Here is a 21439-nt window from a genome sequence, read left to right on the forward strand (position 1 = left end):
CCGTACACGCCATAGAGCTGGGCTTTACGGAAGAGTGGCCAGAAAAAAGCCATCGCTTAAAGAAAAAAATAAGCAAACACGTTTGGTGTTTGCCAAAAGGCATGTGGGAGACTCCCCAAACATATGGAAGAAGGTACTCTGGTCAGATGAGCTTTTTGGCCATCAAGGAAAACGCTATGTCTGGCGCAAACCCAACACCTCTCATCACCATCCCCACAGTGAAGCATGGTGGTGGCAGCATCATGCTGTGGGGATGTTTTTCATCGGCAGGGACTGGGAAACTGGTTAGAATTGAAGGAATGATGGATGGAGCTAAATACAGGGAAATTCTTGAGGGAAACCTGTTTCAGTCTTCCAGAGATTTGAGACTGGGACGGAGGTTCACCTTCCAGCAGGACAATGACCCTAAGCATACTGCTAAAGCAACACTCAAGTGGTTTAAGGGGAAACATTTAAATGTCTTGGAATGGCCTAGTCAAAGCCCAGACCTCAATCCAATTGAGAATCTGTGGTATGACTTAAAGATTGCTGTACACCAGCGGAACCCATCCAGCTTGATGGAGCTGGAGCAGTTCTGCCTTGAACAATGGGCAAAAATCCCAGTGGCTAGATGTGCCAAGCAAAAGGTAAAGTATTGACTTTGGGGGGGTGAATAGTTATGCATGCTCAAGTTCAGTTTTTTTGTTTTATTTTGCATGTTGTGTAAATCAAATGATACAAACCCCCCCAAAATCCATTTTAATTCCAGGTTGTAAGGCAACAAAATAGGAAAAATGCCAAGGGGGGTAAATACTTTCCCTGTATCTCTCTCTCTCTCTCCCTTTCTTTCTCCCTGTATCTCTCTCTCTCTCTCTTTCCCTTTCTTTCTCCCTGTATCTCTCTCTCTCTCTCTCCCTTTCTTTCTCCCTGTATCTCTCTCTCTACCTTTCTTTCTCCCTGTATCTCTCTCTCTCCCTTTCTTTCTCCCTATATATCTCTCTCTCTTTCTTTCTCCCTGTATCTCTCTATCTCTCTTTCTCCCTGTATCTCTCTCTCTCTCTCTCTTTCTTTCTCCCTGTATCTATCGCTCTTTCTCTTTCTTTCTCCCTGTATCTATCGCTATTTCTCTTTCTTTCTCCCTGTATCTCTCGCTCTTTCTCTTTCATTCTCCCTGCATCTCTCTCTCTTTTTCTTTCTCCCTGTATCTATCGCTCTTTCTTTCTCCCTGTATCTCTCTCTCTCTCTTTCTTTCTCCCTGTATCTATCGCTCTTTCTCTTTCTTTCTCCCTGTATCTCTCGCTCTTTTTCTTTCTCCCTGTATCTCTTGCTCTTTCTCTTTCTTTCTCCCTGTATCTCTCTCTATCTCTCTTTCTTTCTCCCTGTATCTATCGCTCTCTCTCTCTTTCTCCCTGTATCTATCGCTCTCTCTCTCTCTTTCTCCCTGTATCTATCGCTCTCTCTCTTTCTTTCTCCCTGTATCTCTCGCTCACACAATTCCTTCCATTGAATGACAAATGACATAAAATGTCATTGGCGGACGATTCAAGCTAAAGACAAATAAAAAGCACCCTTTCTTTTTCTGTTTTTTTCCAAAACCTCTAATAATGAATTCCCATAGATTAATATTATAATTAGGGTGTAATTACTTATTTTAGATATCTCAAATTAGAGCAAATGATGCATATGAGGACTAGTTTTAGCTCTTAATATGGGTTTTTAGAGTAGGTTGGAGGGAGAGCTGGCTAAAACATGTTTTTCAGCCATTTTTAATAAGTGGGAGAGCAATGAGCTGTCTTGCTGTGCAGCCATTTTTTATTAAGAAGTTAAAATGGGGTGCGATCATAGCTACCCGACCCTTTCAGCCAAATGAAATGGAAATGATCTGTGGTCCCATGAATGTGTAACTCTCTCTCTGTTGCTAGTAGTATTTGTGCAGAATGAGATCAGAAATTACCCAGGAATAACATACTTTATTACTAGGTTCAGTATTTAACTACTACAATAATGATGATGGGATACCTAAATTGTGTCCCCTAAACCAAATGTATAACAATGTACTATTGGAAAAATGCACAGGGGTGAGTGAGCAGGTTTATTTGATTACATAAATTACTTTCCACTAAGATCCTAAATCACATCAAAGCAGACTAATATGTCTTATCATATTTCACTATTGTACCTATAAATCTCCAATATTTGGAGCTGCATAACCACAGCAGTAATCATATCAATGTACCAAGCAGCACTAAACCATGCATTCCTGTCATCTGAGAACGTTCACCATGCAGATACAGCCATCTTAAAGAGGAAGTGTGTGTGTGTGTCACCTGTGGTACGTGCATAGTGTTAGTTTTTTCCTCCTCCAGCCGTTGGCTGTGCTCCAGGGCCCTGTCTCTCTCTCTCTGGACCGCCTCCACGTCCTCCTGGTAACAACACAACACAACAGACGGACCGTTCAGAACGATGCAGATAAAAATGCAATGAATAGATCGAACACGATTCCCAATTCATATCTGTTCTACAGAATAGATTTCTATCTCCAGCAGGTCCTCCTGTTGACACAACAGATAGACAGTCAGATCACATCACAGTTTGAGAAGCACAGCTAGCAGCTACTGTTACAGGACATGGAGCTGAATGACATCGTCCTTGGGTGACTTAATACATATTATTTATCAGCGTCTGTCTCCATGTGAGAATAAATTGTATTGTGACCATTTAAATTGCAGTGATACTTCAGATTCCACAATAGTTTTACACTTTTGATGTGACATATTGTGCATTCCGTTTTGAACACTGGATTATTAATTTTTTACTCAAAATCAAGTAACGGTACTTGTAATAAATCAGTTTACAAACAAGTTAAAACGCAGCTGAAGTATCACATCTTTACCGCTTCTCAGTCGTTTTCCTACTGAGACGGAGGAGGCATAACGTCATTGATTCCTTTCACACCAGAGAACTATCAATGTCTGCAGCTTATGTCTTTTAACAGCGTTTTAATTCAGCGCATGTAGAGCACCAGCAGTCCCAGAAGCACACAGGGAGACTCTAACACAATGAGGCTGCTCTGAGGGGATCCCATTCACGCTATTGTCTCCCCACTCAGCACCTACACAGAGGGACTACCGTTCAAAGGGACGAGGGAACGGGAGGCCGGCTGGCCTGATCGCGGCGGTGGGTGGGAGCAGGGGATGCTGGGTAAACAGTGTGTGTGAGTTTGTGGTTGTGTGTGTGAGTGCTGGGCAACCCTGTGGTTAAACCTGGCCCACAATAAATGCCCTACTAATTAGCAGCCGTTGAAACAGATGTATTGATGGCCTCAACAGCTGAGAGAGGAGGGAACAATTGGGAGGTTTAAATAAACAAGGGGAGCAGGGCCGTATTGTAAATGGCCACAATCTATAGCCTCTGTGATGAGGAGGGAAGGAGGGGGAGAGAGAAAGAGAGCCTAGGAGAGAGAGAACCCTTTGTCTTAACAGTGACAGGAGAGAGGATTGGATAGCAGAGTCGTGTTCAGTAGGGCACGGGAAAAAGGAAAATCTGTGTTCTTATTGGACAAATTCATGTAGTACCTCCCCTTCACTCCTTTTCAAAACGTTTTCTCACGGCTGAACACGACCCAAGCTCTATTTAGAAACTAGTGTTTTATTGTTTAACTGCAGAATGGTAAGCACCACCTTTTTTGGGGCCTTCTATGACTTGGTTGGATAGTGGCTGAAATAGTGTGACCAACTGCCGCCAGGTTTTACGGGACAGTCCCACATTTTGGCTCCTTGTCCCCTGTCCCATAACCAAACAATCATGTTCCGCATTTTATCATCAAATTAAAACACCAGTTTACAAAAAAAGGTTGATTTGTTCCGTGTTTCAGTCAGACTTCTCATTGATTTGACATTCCAACCTGTTTCTTTTGCAGTCACGTTACGTTTATGACAAGATGTACATCATAAGGCTATGGTAGGCTACTGGTAGAATTTTGCAACCCTAGCTACTGATGAGGTTAAACACTTCTCCAATCGTTGTGAGATCTGATATTCTGCGCAGTGCAAGATGAGACGTGGGCCAATGTCATATCGTCAACCAATCACATTTGTCAAAGCCTTTCGGACTAAATTTCGGCTAAATTTGGAGAAGACAATTAACTACTTATAAAAAACGTGCTTCTAACGAAGAGCTACAAAAGTAAGTAAATTGACGTATTAGAATGAAGGATAAGGTCATTTTGTCACTTGTGAGGCTCTCAATGGTCATTCAACATATTTTCTGCTACTTCACTCAATCCCGTTTTAAAAGTCTCACTTCCTAACGGTTTCACATTCCCTGAGACCAACCAGAAATGTTTCCACAGTCAAATGTTCACTGATTTTCATAAAACAGCCACGCATGTGGTCTCTCATTTCTGCATCACAAAATGTTGTGTGAGGCAAAAGAGTAGGCTTGGTGTGCTTCAATTAGCTCACTCAGTGCATCCCCGCATATGTCCTGCAAAATCATCCTGTTGTCCCACATTTGGGTATTTTAAATTTGGTCACCATCTGAGATGAAACCATCTGAGCACTGGGCTGGGGTCTGGTCTGCTGCTAAACACCTTTGGCCTAAATAAGTACATGCAGCGTCCCCTCGGTTCTCCAGGACTATCATTCTAATTACTGGCACCAAGTCTCCCAAGCCAAAGAGAACATCAAAAAGGGGCCAACCTCTAAAGTCAATATGTACTTATCTCCAACAGAGAGGAGAGCTCGACTTCAAAACTGTTTATTTTAATCATATGCATTATATCAGCATTCATTAGAATAATATCCAAATGAGGTTGACAGAGTAGCGGGTTAACCTGTCGTGATGATGAAGGCAGTCCTGTGAAGGAGAATAACTAGGGTGACCTTTTAGAGGGACAGTACAGGAGGTTGCAGGACAGACAGCCAGTGGTGGGCTGGTGGGGCCAAAGTGCAACAGATTGGCAGCAGAGACTGGCTGGCATTTCTCACTCGGTGAGAACTGGGAAGATCAATCTATGAAAAGTTGCATCTGTTATGACATACAACCAACTATTGACCGATGTGGACTTTGTAGATCTATATAAATAAATAGAATATCTAATATATATATCTAGTGACGTTTTATTCTGGATTATGTTCTCTACATTCTCCATAATCCTATTTATCTGTAGTGACCATTTCATTAGAATAATTTCATTTAAACTAGGGTCAAATTGCACTGCCTTTCCTCCTTGTGTCTCAAGTCTGAATCACCAGTTAATGTTAAAGGACATCGATTTTTTTAAACCCTAATTTTACATTTTACATTTACATTTTAGTCATTTAGCAGACGCTCTTATCCAGAGCGACTTACAGTTTTGCATACAGTGCATAAATGTTTTTACCATGTAAGTCGACTGAGAACACGTTCTAATTTACAGCAACGACCTGGGGAATAGTTACAGTGGAGAGGAAGGGGATGAATGAGCCAATTGGAAGCTGGGGATGATTAGGTGGCCATGAAGGTATAGGGGCCAGATTGGGAATCAAAGATATCACCTGTTAATGTTAATGGTCATCAATCAAAGACATCAACTGTTCATGTTAATAGTCATCAATCAAAGAGATCACGTGTTAATAGTCATCAAAGAGATAATGTGTTAATGTTAATAAACATTCATCAAAGAGATCACCTGTTAATGATAATGGACATCAATCAAAGAGAGTAACAGCCAAAGACCACACCTGGCAACTAAGCCCTTGACACACTAGACCGCAGAAACAAGTAACACACCTGCATTCACATTAAACTGAGGGATAGTTAATGAGCTAGTCTATGATGACTGTGCCTTCATGATAATGTTTTCACCAAATAGTAGTATCAAGCTGTAGGTATTAGATCCCATTTTAAGCTTTTAACACACTTTTTCTTAATGGCCTTTTATCTGTGAATGTCTCTGAAAGAACCAGTTATGCAGTCTTCTCGAGGACACTCTATAAGTGGGTCCTAAAGCTCTGTGTGTGTGGGTGCGTGTGTCTTGAGCGGAGTAGCTGTCTGTGACTTTAGGGCTCTCTGAAATGGCAGGGGTGGAGAGGAGAGGGCCGGGGGTTGAGGGGTTCTCATTGCTCAGGTCATCTCAAGTGATCTGTTGTAGTGGCTGCCCTAGCCCTGAACCACCTGTGTTTGCACACCAGCTTTTCCTTCAAGCACTGACAGCACAGAGTGATGGCACTGCAATGCTCCTCTCCTCTTCCCGGCTCGCTAATGCAGTTAATCATTACGACTGCTTCCTCCTGGCCCTAGCAGATCAGATTCAGCCTACTCTTCCACAACACTTCTACTTGACTTAGACATGACGGTAAAGGATTTTGCATCATAACACACTTTTATGTCTAATTTGGAAGGACACAAAGTATTTGATCAGTTAAAAGGCACATGATCAAATGAAAATCTAGGGATCTTAAAATGTAAACAAATTGGGAATGTTGGGTTGTCCATGTTCCCTGACTTTATCATTCTTTACTAAATAAACTAGTAAAGTTATGACTATTCAGAGAGTAATTTTATGCAGTCATAGAAAAATGTAAAGATTTAAAATCAGTTCATTCTCTTCACGTCAAGATGAACTTCAGCAGGAGAGGACTGTCTGACACCGACCTTTCTATGTTTAAATAATCCTAGTCATCTTCTCTTAGCTGGTTTCTTTAAAGTAAAATGTCAACTGATGAATCAAAGACCTGTGAGGTTTTCAATTGTTTTGTGGATCTGTTCCCGGCACTGTTGACTAATTTTACGACAGCTGTTCCCATTTCATTTTAAATTAAAAACCCTGCTCTGTAATCCCAGGAGCCAATCTATAATTAAGGGGATTTATAGAAAAACCAAGTGCTACATTAATAACAAAATTTAATATATTTCTTAATAAGCCACCAGTGGAGATTGGAGAAACCTTCTAAGAAATAAAGTAGAAGAGTACAAATACTTTCAGCCAGCAGCCTTTAGAAAGAGCAGAAGATTGGACGGAGGTTCTCTTAGTTCAGTTGAAACAGAACAAATCATCATAATCATCTGAAATAAATAAACTACCAACAAGTTAACCGATTTCATCAACAAACATTCTCTATTGTCTGTTTCACCGTTCTTGCCTAAAAATCTCTCTCTCTCTCTCTCAAATAGGCTCGTGTTTACCCTGTACCTCACTGGAGGGGACACGGGTGTGTGTGACATTGTTGATGATGTCATTCTAAATCCCATCAAATACGTGGCTGGGTCACACAATGCACTCAAATCTCAATGTTTAAAAAAAGAAATGTATTATGTGTCGTGTATTTATTGTATTTTATGTTTCCTCTATTTGTTTTAATCTGTTATATCCTACTATATTACTGTATGACTGATGTGTATTTACTGCGGATGATGAAAATTAGCTGTGTTTAGCTAACTCTGGTGCAAACATCATATTTCACTGTCTGAAATGTGTTTTTAATTGCACATGGTCCTTTTAAATAAACCACCACCACCACTACTACTTCCACTACCACTACTACTACTACTACTAACAGCTCTATTGCTTTAGATCACCAGACTAGATAACAAGGCCCGGAGACAAGCAAACAGTGAGTGGTTGAATAAACAATACAATTATACCAGTGACGAAAATGGAAATGTGGTGTGTGTCGGGGCAGGGCGGGTTTCGGTTAAGGGGTTGGTATCTAAATAATACCCCAGCATACTCTAGTAGGAGTGGGGTGAGACCATATTTAAAGACAGGTTGTTGGCAAACAGCAGCACTGAGCTGGGCATGGTAATGTACACAGACACATATATACACACACACACACACACGGCGTGCTAGGCTGCCTCCCAAATGGCACCCTATTCCCTTTACAGTGCACTACTTTTGACCAGGGCTCTGGTCAAAAGTAGTGCACTATATAGGAAAAAGGGTGCCATTTGGAACTCAACCATAGAGAAGGGTAACCTGTGCTGCTCGTAGTCTTAATGTGCAGGGATTCTTCGGCGAGAGGGGCGAAGAGGAGGAGCACGTTCTTGATTGTTTTCGGCAGTCAGGTGTCTTGTTTGCTGAAGTCTGGCTCTGCTCTCTCGTCTGCAGGAGATCTTGCTCCAGCCGCTTGCACTGTGGAAGAAGAGTCAGAGGAGGAGAAGAGAATGGGAAAGAATCCCTAACAATACATTAGCAGGGTATTCGCTCGGCATGCCAGGCAGGCAGAGTTAAATTTATGCATGCTTCTGCCAGTCTTCCCCATCACTAGCGCTCTGTGGTGGGGAGAGAGCAGGCCAGCTTCTTATGCGTCACGACAGACAAAGGGAAATTGAGAATTTATAGGCCAAACCGAACCGTTACAACAGTCTACTTCTGGAAAAATACTCCATACCGCAAATGTATATCGGTATACTTTCTTTTCTCCTTCATTTACAAATACACTATACTGTATAACGACTTAATAACATGTAATACTTTGATGATACTGATGCTTTCATACAAGTCAATTTCTCTTTTTGAATAACATACACAGACAACATTAACTACTACATACTATATGGTTGTTTTCTACTCTGATGTCAGCAATTACCCTGATTTATTTCCACAGGCACTGTAGACTACACTGACAGACAGACAGAGCGACAGACAGACAGACCGACAGACAGAGCGACAGACAGACAGACAGAGCGACAGACAGACAGAGTGACAGACAGACAGAGCGACAGACAGAGCGACAGACAGAGCGACAGACATACAAACAGAGAGCGACAGACAGACAGAGCGACAGAGCGACAGACAGACAGAGCGACAGACAGAGTGACAGACAGACAGACAGAGTGACAGACAGACAGACAGAGTGACAGACAGAGCGACAGACAGACAGTAGAAACACCCCAGCAGTAACACAGACCGCGGCTCAGTCAGAAGGTCTCAGTATTATTGTAAGCCAGTTGTTTTATACCAGTCCATATGTGCTCTTCTCTATGTGCACATTCTAAGACTAAAGGCCAGTTACCAGGAATGTAAACCATCCCTCTCTCCCTGACAAGTCACAATGTTTCGACATCCAGCTGCCTAAAAAACCTCCCGCAAACAAGAGCAGGCGGGCACAGCCTAGGAGTCCAGCACTCCAGGCTCCCGTCGCCTTCCTCTGCAGTCTGGAATAATAGTTCCCTCATCCAGACAAAACACAAAGCTTCTCTTTAGTGTCAGGGTGAGTTATGGCTTTCAGGCAACATATGTTTTGGACTAAAATCATTTAAATCAGAGCACCGAGAGTGGGAGTGCACCTCTCTACTTGACCCAGGCAGGCTAGGCAGGCCACCTGGCTACAGCACGACGCCCAAAAATAGCACCCGTTGGAACACATGGAGCACGGAGCAGACACGGATTACCCAACGTTACATATGTTCAGTGCTTAATGTCTGAAAACACACTTACATCACACTGTCAGTTAAATCAGAGGCTCGTCATTCAATTGCACATAATCAATATTTGGAAAATATGTGGATCTGGTAATGAAAGACAACTCACCAAGACAGAACAGCAACACCTCAGCTCTCAGTTTTGACATATACACTGGTCTATCAGGGAACAATATTCACTGTAACGTACCGGGGGGACCCAACAAATCAAGAACCTGTGGTCTCTCTGCATTCACTTTATAGACAGAAAATAAGAAGTTCTCTGTGTTCCTCCCTCCTCCCAACACTTTTCCATCTTTTCATATACCAGGAGTAATAATCTATAGCAGGGTACGAACCAAGAACCTATGCTCTCTCTGTATTAATTCTATAGATAGAAAAGAAGAAGTAGTGGTATAGAGAATAGGATAGAATAGATGTGTTCCTGTTCCTCCCAACACTTATGCTGCTTTTCATATTTCATATTCCAGCAGGCTGGTGGATGTAGCGTACCTCTGGCTGTCACAGTGGGCTAATCCCTTGGAGATGAAGAGGGGGATCGGAGAAGCGGCAGGGGAGGCAGCCATCCTTCAGGATAGAGTGTGGAGGCCCATCTTCGCCTCACAGGGATTAGGAACAGGCATTTGCAACAGACTTTTAAAATTTCCCCACAAAAAGCCGGGGCAATATTTTTCCAGGAGATGTGAATGTGGTGTTAGCCCGGGGTTTTGTGGAGATATGGATTGTAGTCTAGGGTTGAGCGCTGCTGGTTGCTCCCACTCAGCCTTGTGTTAACTTCTTAAGGATCGGACCCATTTCTTCAATTTTCGCCTAAAATGACATACCCAAATCTAACTGCCTGTAACTCTGGACCTGAAGCAAGGATATGCATATTCTTGATACCATTTGAAAGGAAACACTTTGTGGAAGTGTGAAATTAATGTAGGAGAATATAACACATTAGATCTGGTAAAAGATAATACAAACAAAAAAAACGTGTTTTTTTACATTTTTTTTCATCATCTTTGAAATGCAAGAGAAAGGCCACAATATAATATTGCAGTTTAGGCACAATTTAGATTTTGACCACTAGATGGCAGCAGTGTGTGCAACGTTTCAGATTGATCCAGTGAAGCATTGAAATACTGGACTATTTTGTATCAAGTCTGCCCAAATGTGCCAAATTGGTCAATTGATACATTTTCAAGTACATAACTATAGAGAACATACAAAAATGATATGGTAATACAAAATGTAAGTTTAAACACTCCCAGGAATGTCATTCATGATGGATCATAAGCTTATACACTAACTTTCACACATCTAGATGGCCGGACTGGAGTGGGTGTGGAGCCAGAGACAGCAGGTGTTCAAACTGTAGAACCCAGTTCCTACATTTGAATATAAAAATGGATTTTATCAAACAAAACTATGCTACATTTTATCTCTGGGACCCTTAGGATGACAAATCAGAGCAAGATTACTGAATGTAAGTACATTATTTACCTTCAGAGATGAATGTATCAAACCAGTTGCTATGATAAGTTTTTTGTTGTTGTGCACTTTCCTCAAACAATAGCATGATATTTTTTTCACTGTAATAGCTACTGTAAATTGGACAGTGCAGTTAGATTAACAAGAATGTAAGCTTTCTGCCCATATAAGACATGTCTATGTCCTGGAAAGTTTGCTGTTACTTACAACAGTCAGGCTAATCACATTAGCGCACGTTAGCTCAACCGATCCTGTAGAGGTTAATGTCAGAGGCTCTAAGAAGACTGGCAACCCATTGACAACCCCAACACTTGACGCAACCTCAACTGCATTGACCTACTTATATGAACTTGAAGTCATTGCATTGGTCAATTGATTACTAGATTTTAAAATGTGTGAGATCACTTGGAACACATATGCTGTATATGTGTACAAATCTGAGGAGAATGAACACATTTTCAAAATCCGATTTAGTAGGCGCTCATATTTTGAGGAACTTCTCTGTTGTTTATTGCACCAGCTTGTACGTTGAACAAAAGGAAGGGACCCCAAAGTCCAAAGTTTGTTTTCTTGTGTAATGACTTCACATGAAGTCTTTGATTTAGGCATTGTAAAAAAGTTTAACAAAACGGCTTGGTAACACCTGGGACAACATGGTAACTACCAGAGGTGGATGAGAGGGGAGAGGAGACTGAACCAAAGATGAGAAGTGAGCAGGAGAGGACACCACATGAGGTTGGTGGCACCTTCACTGGGGAGGACGGGTTCATGGTAATGGATGAAGCTGAATAGGTGGAAAGGTATCAAACACATGTTTCTATGAGTTTGATGCCATTCCATTTACTCCGTTCCAGCCATTATTATGAGCCGTCCTCCCCTCAGCAGCCTCCACTGGAGGACGCAGTGTTCTTCTCATAGAAATAGAATGAGGTTGCCAGCTCTTTGTCTACGCACACCAGTGGTGGGTTCGGCGTCAAAAGAAGAATGTGTAAAGCCCTTGTTAAGGTCAACAGCATCATTAACTTTTTCCAGTACCAGGACATTTTAGCCAAAAACCTGGTTGCCTCTGCCAGGAGGCCGAAAATTGGCCGCAAGTGGAACTTCCAGCAAGACAATAACCACAAGCACACATCAAATTCCACAAAGAAATGGTTAATTGACCACAAAATCTAAATTTTGCAATGGCCATCCCAGTCTCTGGACTTGAACCTCATTGAAAACCTGTGGTTTGAATTAACGAGGGCAGTCCATACGCGCAGACCAAGGATATCAAGGATCTGGAAAGACTCTTTATGGAGGAATGGTCTAAGATCCCTCCCAATGTGTTCTCCAATCTCATTAAACTTTTTAGAAAAAGGCTGTGCCATTGTCCTCGCTAGCGGAGAGTGCCGGAGTATTGAAAACAGGGGTGCCAATAATTTTGACCCCTATCTTTTTGAGCAATTGTATTAGTATCAAATATTTAAATGTTCTATTTCTTTAAGCATAAAATATAGCTCAGTATTTGTATTATTTATTTCATACAGTCTTTTTTGCTCATCTTTATCAAGGGTGCCAATCATTTCAGTCATGACTGTTTATGACTGAAACATAGGACAGTAGCTAAGTTTGACCAATATAGCTAACCTGGCACTACTAGTGAAGTTACTGGAAATACCCTTTTAATACACATTTATCCACATCCCAGGGACTACATTGACCCATTAGAGATCCTATTTAAAGTTTTTAACGGAATCAGCATTGCAAACAGCCCAATAAACCAATATGTTCTTCACAGAGATAGTCTACAGGCAAGTGAAACTAGACTGGCTCCAGAGCAGTCGGAGGTGTTGCTCCAGAGCAGCATGAGCTCCATGTAGCTGCATTTGTTCACTATACATATAGTGCAAGCCCTAAATGCTACTCTATTCCCTTAATAGTGGACTGCTTTTGACCAGAGCCCTATGGGCCCTAGACAAAAGTAGTACACAATATAGGGAAATAGGGTGCCATTTGAGAAGCAGGCATAGTGGAGTTGTGGAGGCCTTTCTTCTCCACACGTCTGTGCCTGCCTTTTAATGCCCCGGCGTCGGGCTGAACGGGACAGAGATCCATGCAGCTCACCCACATGATGCCTGCCTTTTAATGCCCCGGCGTCGGGCTGAACGGGACAGAGATCCATGCAGCTCCCCCACATGATGCCTGCCTTTTAATGCCCCGGCGTCGGGCTGAACGGGACAGAGATCCATGCAGCTCCCCCACATGATGCCTGCCTTTTAATGCCCCGGCGTCGGGCTGAACGGGACAGAGATCCATGCAGCTCCCCCACATGATGCCTGCCTTTTAATGCCCCGGCGTCGGGCTGAACGGGACAGAGATCCATGCAGCTCCCCCACATGATGCCTGCCTTTTAATGCCCCGGCGTCGGGCTGAACGGGACAGAGATCCATGCAGCTCACCCACATGATGCCTGCCTTTTAATGCCCCGGCGTCGGGCTGAACGGGACAGAGATCCATGCAGCTCACCCACATGATGCCTGCCTTTTAATGCCCCGGCGTCGGGCTGAACGGGACAGAGATCCATGCAGCTCACCCACATGATGCCTGCCTTTTAATGCCCCGGCGTCGGGCTGCCTCGGACAGAGATCCATGCAGCTCACCCACAGGGAGGAAGCAGAAAGGAAGCATCCCAATCATAAATATGCCTGGTAAAAAACATCTAAAATTCCAGTGAGAAACAGTTTGTAGCTCTGTCTACGACCACCCATCCAGATGAATTTATGACTCCCTGCACAGTAGCTTCCTGTTGAAGACTGGGCTATGATTGACATTCTTACCACACCTTCCTAGATTGGAGTGAGTAACCACGTTTACATCCACAGTAAAGTCATCTCTGATTTTCTTTAAATCACGACAGCTGTGATGGAAACAGGAAGTTTCGGTGTAATTTTATAAATGCTGATAGATCATTTGTTAGTTCAACATGGTGGGATCTTTTTGTGTCTGTAAAATTAATTAGTCGGGAAATGCTGGTGGAAACGCCTTTACGCGCAAAGATTGATATAATAGCCATCATATCGAAGTAAATTTGGAGTCACGTGATGACATGGTGTGTGTGGTCCTCCCTATGGCTGTGGCGGTCATGACATTTGGTCAGCGGGCTATTGTCATGCAAAAGACTGCCTGTCTCACGGTAATTAACATAAACAAGTTTAGCATCCCCAGGCCTCCACTTGTACATTTTAGTCATTTAGCAGACGCTCTTATCCAGAGCGACTAACAGTTAGTGAGTGCATACATTTTCATACTGGCACCCCTTGGGAAACGAACCCACAACCCTGGCATTGCAAGCGCCATGCTCTACCAACTGAGCTACAGGGGACTACAAGCTGCATACTAGCTGCTAATGCGGACCTTTAAAACATCTACATTTAAAAAAGTATAATAAATAAATTCAGGTCAAAAGAAACATTATGATATGAAGAACATTTATTTCAGATGGAGTGAATTTGAGTTGGCCTACTGTATGTTAACTGGCTATGCTCCATGCTATAGGCTTTTTCCTTTAGCTGACAAGATATTTGTTTAATTATTCATCACCTTAGAAAGCGCTGTCCATTTCGTTGTGTTAGGCTTTGAAATAACATCCACAACGACCTTGTTTTACACTCAGTTTCAACCTGCTGTTGAACTTCTTTCTTCAAATTGAGCCCCCCCTATGGACATATTCTAATATATGGATCTGTTTTGCACATCGGCCTGTCTGCATAACTCTCCTCAAACAAACCCAGTTGTAAAATGGGACACTGACAATCGCTACATGCGAGCTTCAACTCTATATATCAAAACCCAGATTTCCAAGTAAATACCACTTTTTAATGTTGAGGTATAATATCTGGATGTCAATATTTGTCCAACTGCTTGTTTGTTTTTAAATCGTTGAACATATTCATGTAAGATTTATGTATCAAATATTTGAGGTTATGCTACCATAAGCTCAAATGCGAATCAAGTAGTTGATTGGTTTACTAAATCAAACAGATAGCCGCAGACAAATTCAAGGTGTGTGTTTGTGTGTGACTAAACAGACGTTCGATCAAAGGGCATCTTAAAATGGAGAAAATGGGAGAGATGTCAATATTGGAGATATCTGTTTTTTTTCAGTAGTCAGAGGAGAGACAGTGTGGTTGATTTTGGAAACATTGACACAATGAAAGATGGACAGGTCATTTCTGGCCAGTGCTGTGTCTCTCTCCTATATAACAGCGTTAATCTCCTCTGCTGTAATCTTCCTCCTCCTCTCACGGGCCTTCTGCAGCCGGTCCACTATCACCGCCCCACTCCGCTCAATACCCAGCGCAGAGTCTGCACTGTTCACCCTGTTCAGCAGCTCCTCAAGATCCTAACATACACACACACCAGCACACACACACACAATTCCTAATAAAAAAACAACTGACCAATATATGAATATGAAAAACACACAAAACGAATCAAAACACAATACAAAGCAATATGCAGATACTACAGGTGATGTGCACCAAATATATCAGTTCTCACATTCTCATTTAGGTGGTGCATACATGTGTGTATAGGATAGATCTGAATATTAGTAATAACAATATCTGTCTTGTCATCATTTTTTAAGGAGTTAATATCAACCTCCTTAAAATAATCATAGTGTTGAAATGTGCTTAGCTGTCCTTTGTTTCCTGATACCGTTTAATTGAGGACATTCTGGTGAGAGAAACGTGAGCCCACATGAGCTCCTATAGGGGGGTCTTACCGCATCACTTTCCTCAGGGTTAATATTCTCCAGCCTAAGAAGAGGGGGAAGAAAGAGAGAGAGAGAGAAATAGAGAATTGAGAGAGAAAAAATACATGTCGGTTAGCACCATCAGTTTCCTTTCCTTAGAACGGCAAAATGAGATCATTTCCCAAATCTTCCTCACATCCAATAATTGCGTTCTGTTCTGGGGGTTTTCAGAGTCGATGATCAAGAACAGAAGACACCCTCGACATATTAAAAGTGCCACCAGACCCCAGCCATTATTCCCCCAATAATACCCAGTATATTTGCCACGGAAGAAGGAGGACTGTTAAGTTATTAATGTTTACTGCTATATATAACTACTGGGATCAATTGTTCATATGTGCTTAGGTGAGGGGTTGAATCATCTGTAGGTTTGCAGCAGTATTGAGCACCTTTACAGAGAAAAGACTACTGTAATTACAGCAGTGTGTAAGGAGATTCATGGATCTCTCTCTCTCTCTCTCACACACACACACACTCACTCACTCACTCACTCACTCAAGTGGAATCTTCAGTTGGGTACTAAAATAACCCATTTTGGTGCTCTCCCTGCCTGTCTGTCTGTCTCTCTCTCAACCCCTGTCATTCTCCTTAAAGTGGATGGGATGGGTCCCAAAAGTCATCCTATTCCCTATATAGTGTACTACTTTTACTAATATAGGGTTAGGGTGGCATTTTGGATGCCCATGTTGTGATTTCCCCAGCAGCCAGCCAGTCAGTCGGTCTTCTCCTCTCAGGGAAAACACAACAACTCCTCAGCTCATTGACAAAGGCATTACACAGATCACCTCCCATTATAAAGGTACATACTCAATCATACTGGGCCTGCCACTGACCTGCCTGTCTGCCTGGGAAAATCAAGGTTTAGAACATGCCTTTCCATATTCCAACTCAGATAATGGGATTGTGCTTGGCTATCAATTACCCTTTCTTTTCTAAGGGGAAAGCTGGGAGGCACCTTGAAAAGCATGAAGAGATGTAAAGGGATGTTTTTCTAATTTGATTGCCAGGCTATTTGCCATAAAACAAGGCTAACTGAATTATCTTCTTGCCAACCAATAAGTCCAGTCAATTTAAATAACTTTAACAATTATAATAAAAGGTAATATCAAATAAATATAATAAGAGAAAAACATTTGTTTGACAAATGTTTTATAGTAAAGAATGCATTGGATACAAAAAACAACAACAGGATTTGTTTTTCAAGTGGAGTGTGGAGTTCACATCAACCAACATGCCAAAGCTTATTGAAATATAGATTTGCTTCCGACAGAAAGTTATATATTCCCTTAAGTAGAAATGTAATTACTTCTAAACTGCACCAGAAAGACAGAAAAAATAAAAAAATAAAAGAGAGGGAAAGAGAAAGAGAGATGGATAGAAAGAGAGATAGATAGAGAGGAAGCATTGTTATTAGTTTCTGCTCAATAACAATGTTAAGCTCCCTGTGGAAGGAGGTTATTGCCACTGATACACATTGGCACTGGTATTAACTTCAGTCAAACTCATTTAGTGGGGAAGTGAAGTGGTGTGGTGGTCTCCACACAGGCTGGACATATAGGTGCCCCAAGCAATAAAGAAACAGTCTATATTTTGTCACAACATTACCAAGTACTTATCTCAGAATGGTTAAGAGATTGGCCGGTCCTTAACCCTAACTCAATACAAGGTTGAACAAAGCTTTTCAAGCCAAAACACATTGTGTTCTTGTAATGTTTGAAAACTGGACAGGTTTTAGTGAGTGAGCTGTGAAATGATTTGTCTAATGTGTTGCCAAAATGAAATGAGTATGAGTTTTGATGACATCATACTAGGGCTGTCCCCGACTAAAAAACATCTTGGTCGACCAAGAGTCGTCTGCTCTTTCGACCAATTGACTGGTCGCAATTTAAAAACGTGTATATACAGACACACCCTATGTGTTTTAATAAAATCAACTATGTGTAGACTATTGAGCTTGTCTGATGCTTTATGCACACTGTGTTTAAATAATTAAGACACACAAATTAAGACACAAATTACTCGAGGGAGCCAGAGAAAATAACCTGTTCCCGAACCACCACCTCCCGCTGCTGCTGGCCTTCGCAGATTCTGCCATTAAGCTCCCAAAGTTGCCGGTAATAGGCTACACCAGGGGTCGGCAACCTTTTCCATTTGGAGTGCCAATGTATTTGACCATTTCTACCGATCTGCGTGCCAGTTATGATTTTCATATGCACATTTTCGTGGAACAGTTTCATTTATTTTATAATAAAGTCTTCGTATCTCAAAATCATTGTCATGTGATTAATACAAATTATATCTATATCTAAATGAAAATTATAGAAATCTAAAAGTAACTTATTTTGCCATTGCCAACTATGTAAAAATAGCCTACATAAAGCCAACAAATAATAACATTGCAGCCTGCAGGTAGAAAATATCCTGATAAAAATAAATCACATTGGCTAGGCATGGCCGGTCTGCAAGGAACTTGAAACATTGTATCAACTATCAACATGGTCCAGCCAGAAGTTTGCACTAACAAACTTGCAACATTGTATAAAATATTCTGCACCCTCAGAATTTCCCATGCCAGTGAGCTTCCGACAGACACAGCTGTAGGCTATTTGTGCAAGGGATAAGAAGGAACCAGGTAGGCCTATTTTCTGAAGTTTCCACCAGATCAGAGCATGACATGTTTTTCCCTTTCACACAGAGTGGTTGTCCGAAAGCGAGAGAGCTGTAAAGATTTTTCAAATAGGCTACATTGAGGAACTATTGTCATTCTCAATGGATGTAAAAACAGACTTTGTTTCCTTGCTGTTTGAGGTGAAGAAGAAAGTATTTTGAGAAGCTCCACAGCACATGGTGGTGAGTTAAGCCAATCAGAAATACTATCAGTTCCCCAAATGGGCACATTTATAAGCCTACATTTGTGCGCAGGCCAGGTATCCTAGGCCTACTTCTATGAGTAATCAGGTGCGCGTCCTTACTCAACATTGACAGGAGCGCTCCAAACAAAAGACAATGACTAAATTGACAACTCGTAAATGTAATGAAATAATCCCAAACTTGTTTCTCATAAGTGTAGCCTAGGTTGTGCGCTCTGCAAGCAAACAACGTGTCCACTCCGACAATGAGAACTGTAAAAGACTGTAATAATAATAATATATTGAATGCATTAACAGAAATTACGGTAACCAAACAAACGTTGCAGATGAGAAATTATGGGAATTAAGGTAAATGTACTACTGGTGAGCCATCCCTGCGGCCTCTGCAATGGATTAGTCCACTGAGACAGGCGTCAATCAAGATGTGCCATAAATGTTTTTTTTTGTTTTTTTTGCAACTGCTCGACAAAAAAGGTATCGGTCGACCAACAGCCTATCAACCAAACAATCGACCAGTCGACTAAATGGGGTCAGCCCTACATCATAGCGAGTTAGACAAGAAGTAAAATAGTCCATCCATGAGTGATTTTATTATGACTATGGTAATTCTGTCTGTCCCACTATTGAAGATAAAACTTTTCTTATTGATACAGACTCTGTAGGAGAGGGAGAGATTTCCTTTCATCTTACACCTGACCCCGGACCCTAAATTCCAGCACTGTATGCTGTCTGCATTAAAACCATCAGATTGTGGGATTACCACTGTCTTCAGATCCCTTTGTTAATCCCAATATGAAGGAGCCCAGAGATCCATCAACAGCTAATTCCTCTCCTCTCTCACTGAGATGGCTTAATGATAAACAGTGAGCCTCGCTGTAAGCCATTACAAAGTTCAGTACGAAAATCAATATTGCATTTTAGCTGGAATTTGCTCATTAAACAGCCCCTTCCCTGAGCCATGCAAATCATATTAAAATGAGGACGGCAAATAGGCTACACGACACACAAGTTCATTTTATTAAATGCACAATTGGGGCTGCTAATTGTCGCTCGATATACGTCTGGTATTTTCTTTAATTATTAGGTGGGTTGAGAAGAGGACTCTCACCCCCAAAAAAAAACAATTGTCAAAAAAGTTATTTGCTGAGCAAAATTCAAATATTTGTTCAGTGAAGGTTGGGAGCGGTTAAATCACATTAACAAATATGATTTGTTCATTACAATGTTTGCTAATTCGTTTTGATACTCAAGTTACATGTAAAACAAATTGATAATTGTTTGCCACAGTCAATATCTTATTTTAATTTTAATTTTATAACAGGTTCATCAGGATTAAAATGACATAATCAATGGTCAGATAATAGGCTTTCTATGAGATGTCTTCATCCTCACTGTCTGTACTGAATTGTCTGTACTGAATGACCCGTCATTTGTCTTTCCTCTCCCCTAGCCTATTGACCCTGACCCCTCCTACCTCCAGCCTTCTCTCAGGCCTGGGGTTTGTTCCCCCTCCATAATTTACCTCCAGCCTTCTCTCAGGCCTGGGGTTTGTCCCCCCTCCATAACGTACCTCCAGCCTTCTCTCAGGCCTGGGGTTTGTCCCCCCTCCATAACGTACCTCCAGCCTTCTCTCAGGCCTGGGGTTTGTTCCCCCTCCATAATTTACCTCCAGCCTTCTCTCAGGCCTGGGGTTTGTCCCCCCTCCATAACGTACCTCCAGCCTTCTCTCAGGCCTGGGGTTTGTCCCCCCTCCATAACGTACCTCCAGCCTTCTCTCAGGCCTGGGGTTTGTCCCCCCTCCATAACGTACCTCCAGCCTTCTCTCAGGCCTGGGGTTTGTCCCCCCTCCATAACGTACCTCCAGCCTTCTCTCAGGCCTGGGGTTTGTCCCCCCTCCATAACGTACCTCCAGCCTTCTCTCAGGCCTGGGGTTTGTCCCCCCTCCATAACGTACCTCCAGCCTTCTCTCAGGCCTGGGGTTTGTCCCCCCTCCATAACGTACCTCCAGCCTTCTCTCAGGCCTGGGGTTTGTCCCCCCTCCATAACGTACCTCCAGCCTTCTCTCAGGCCTGGGGTTTGTCCCCCCTCCATAACGTACCTCCAGCCTTCTCTCAGGCCTGGGGTTTGTCCCCCCTCCATAACGTACCTCCAGCCTTCTCTCAGGCCTGGGGTTTGTCCCTCTCCTAGCCTCTCCCTCCCATACCATACCTCCGGCCTTCTCACAGGCCCGGGCCTCCAGTTCAGTCTCCAGCAGCTCAGCGTCCACCAACCTGCTCTCCCGCTCCTTCTCCCTCATGGCCAACTTGTCCTGGAGCTGCCGGAGAGGACGGAAACAGACAGACACCATAGTTGGCCAGGGTCATTTCTATGCTAAGTATAATTTCAAATTCACATTCATGAATTGAAAAATATCTTGTCACTATTAATGACGATTTTTGCATTCATGAATTGGATTAATGAATTGAAAATGGAATTGACCCCAACCAATGCTGAGACGCGCAGCCTGTCAGTTGGTGTCCAGACATATTCGATAACTATCCTCACTCACAGACAGTAGCAGAAACCTCATGCAAAACACCCGATAGACACCCGACTACATCCTGTATTTTTGACGACATACTAAATAACTGTTGTGGTTTCCCAGGCGGTGACAACCATCCATTTAATGAAAGGAACATTATATAGATGATATAATACAGTGGGCTCCAAAATCTACTGGCACCCCTGTCTGGCAATGTACAAAGAATACTTAAAAAAATATAAACAATATAATTATAGAGAGAAACTGAAAATACCAACATGTGAGAAATACTGTACTATAGTAATGTTCCAATGGAACCCACCAAAATAATTTATTGATTGAATTAAAAATAAATGTCCTCCAAATCAAGGTTTCACAATTAATGGCACCCTT

The 21439-nt window shown here is 42.2% G+C and overlaps 1 pseudogene across 1 annotated transcript in view; it reads right to left on the reverse strand.

Moving 5' to 3' along the window:
* The window catches only part of LOC311102976 (mirror-image polydactyly gene 1 protein-like), a 32331-nt pseudogene extending 14581 nt beyond the window's left edge, over window positions 1–17750 (reverse strand). The window contains exons 1-5 of the transcript in view: window positions 17698–17750; window positions 15626–15659; window positions 15071–15241; window positions 8004–8095; window positions 2307–2422 (exon numbers count right to left, since the gene is read on the reverse strand). The product of the transcript in view is annotated as a mirror-image polydactyly gene 1 protein-like (transcript). The remainder of the gene's footprint in view (window positions 1–2306; window positions 2423–8003; window positions 8096–15070; window positions 15242–15625; window positions 15660–17697) is intronic.
* Between the last annotated feature and the right edge of the window lie 3689 nt (window positions 17751–21439).

The sequence above is a fragment of the Coregonus lavaretus genome (assembly GCF_964263955.1).
Source record: "Coregonus lavaretus genome assembly, chromosome: 27".
Classification (NCBI taxonomy): domain Eukaryota; kingdom Metazoa; phylum Chordata; class Actinopteri; order Salmoniformes; family Salmonidae; genus Coregonus; species Coregonus lavaretus.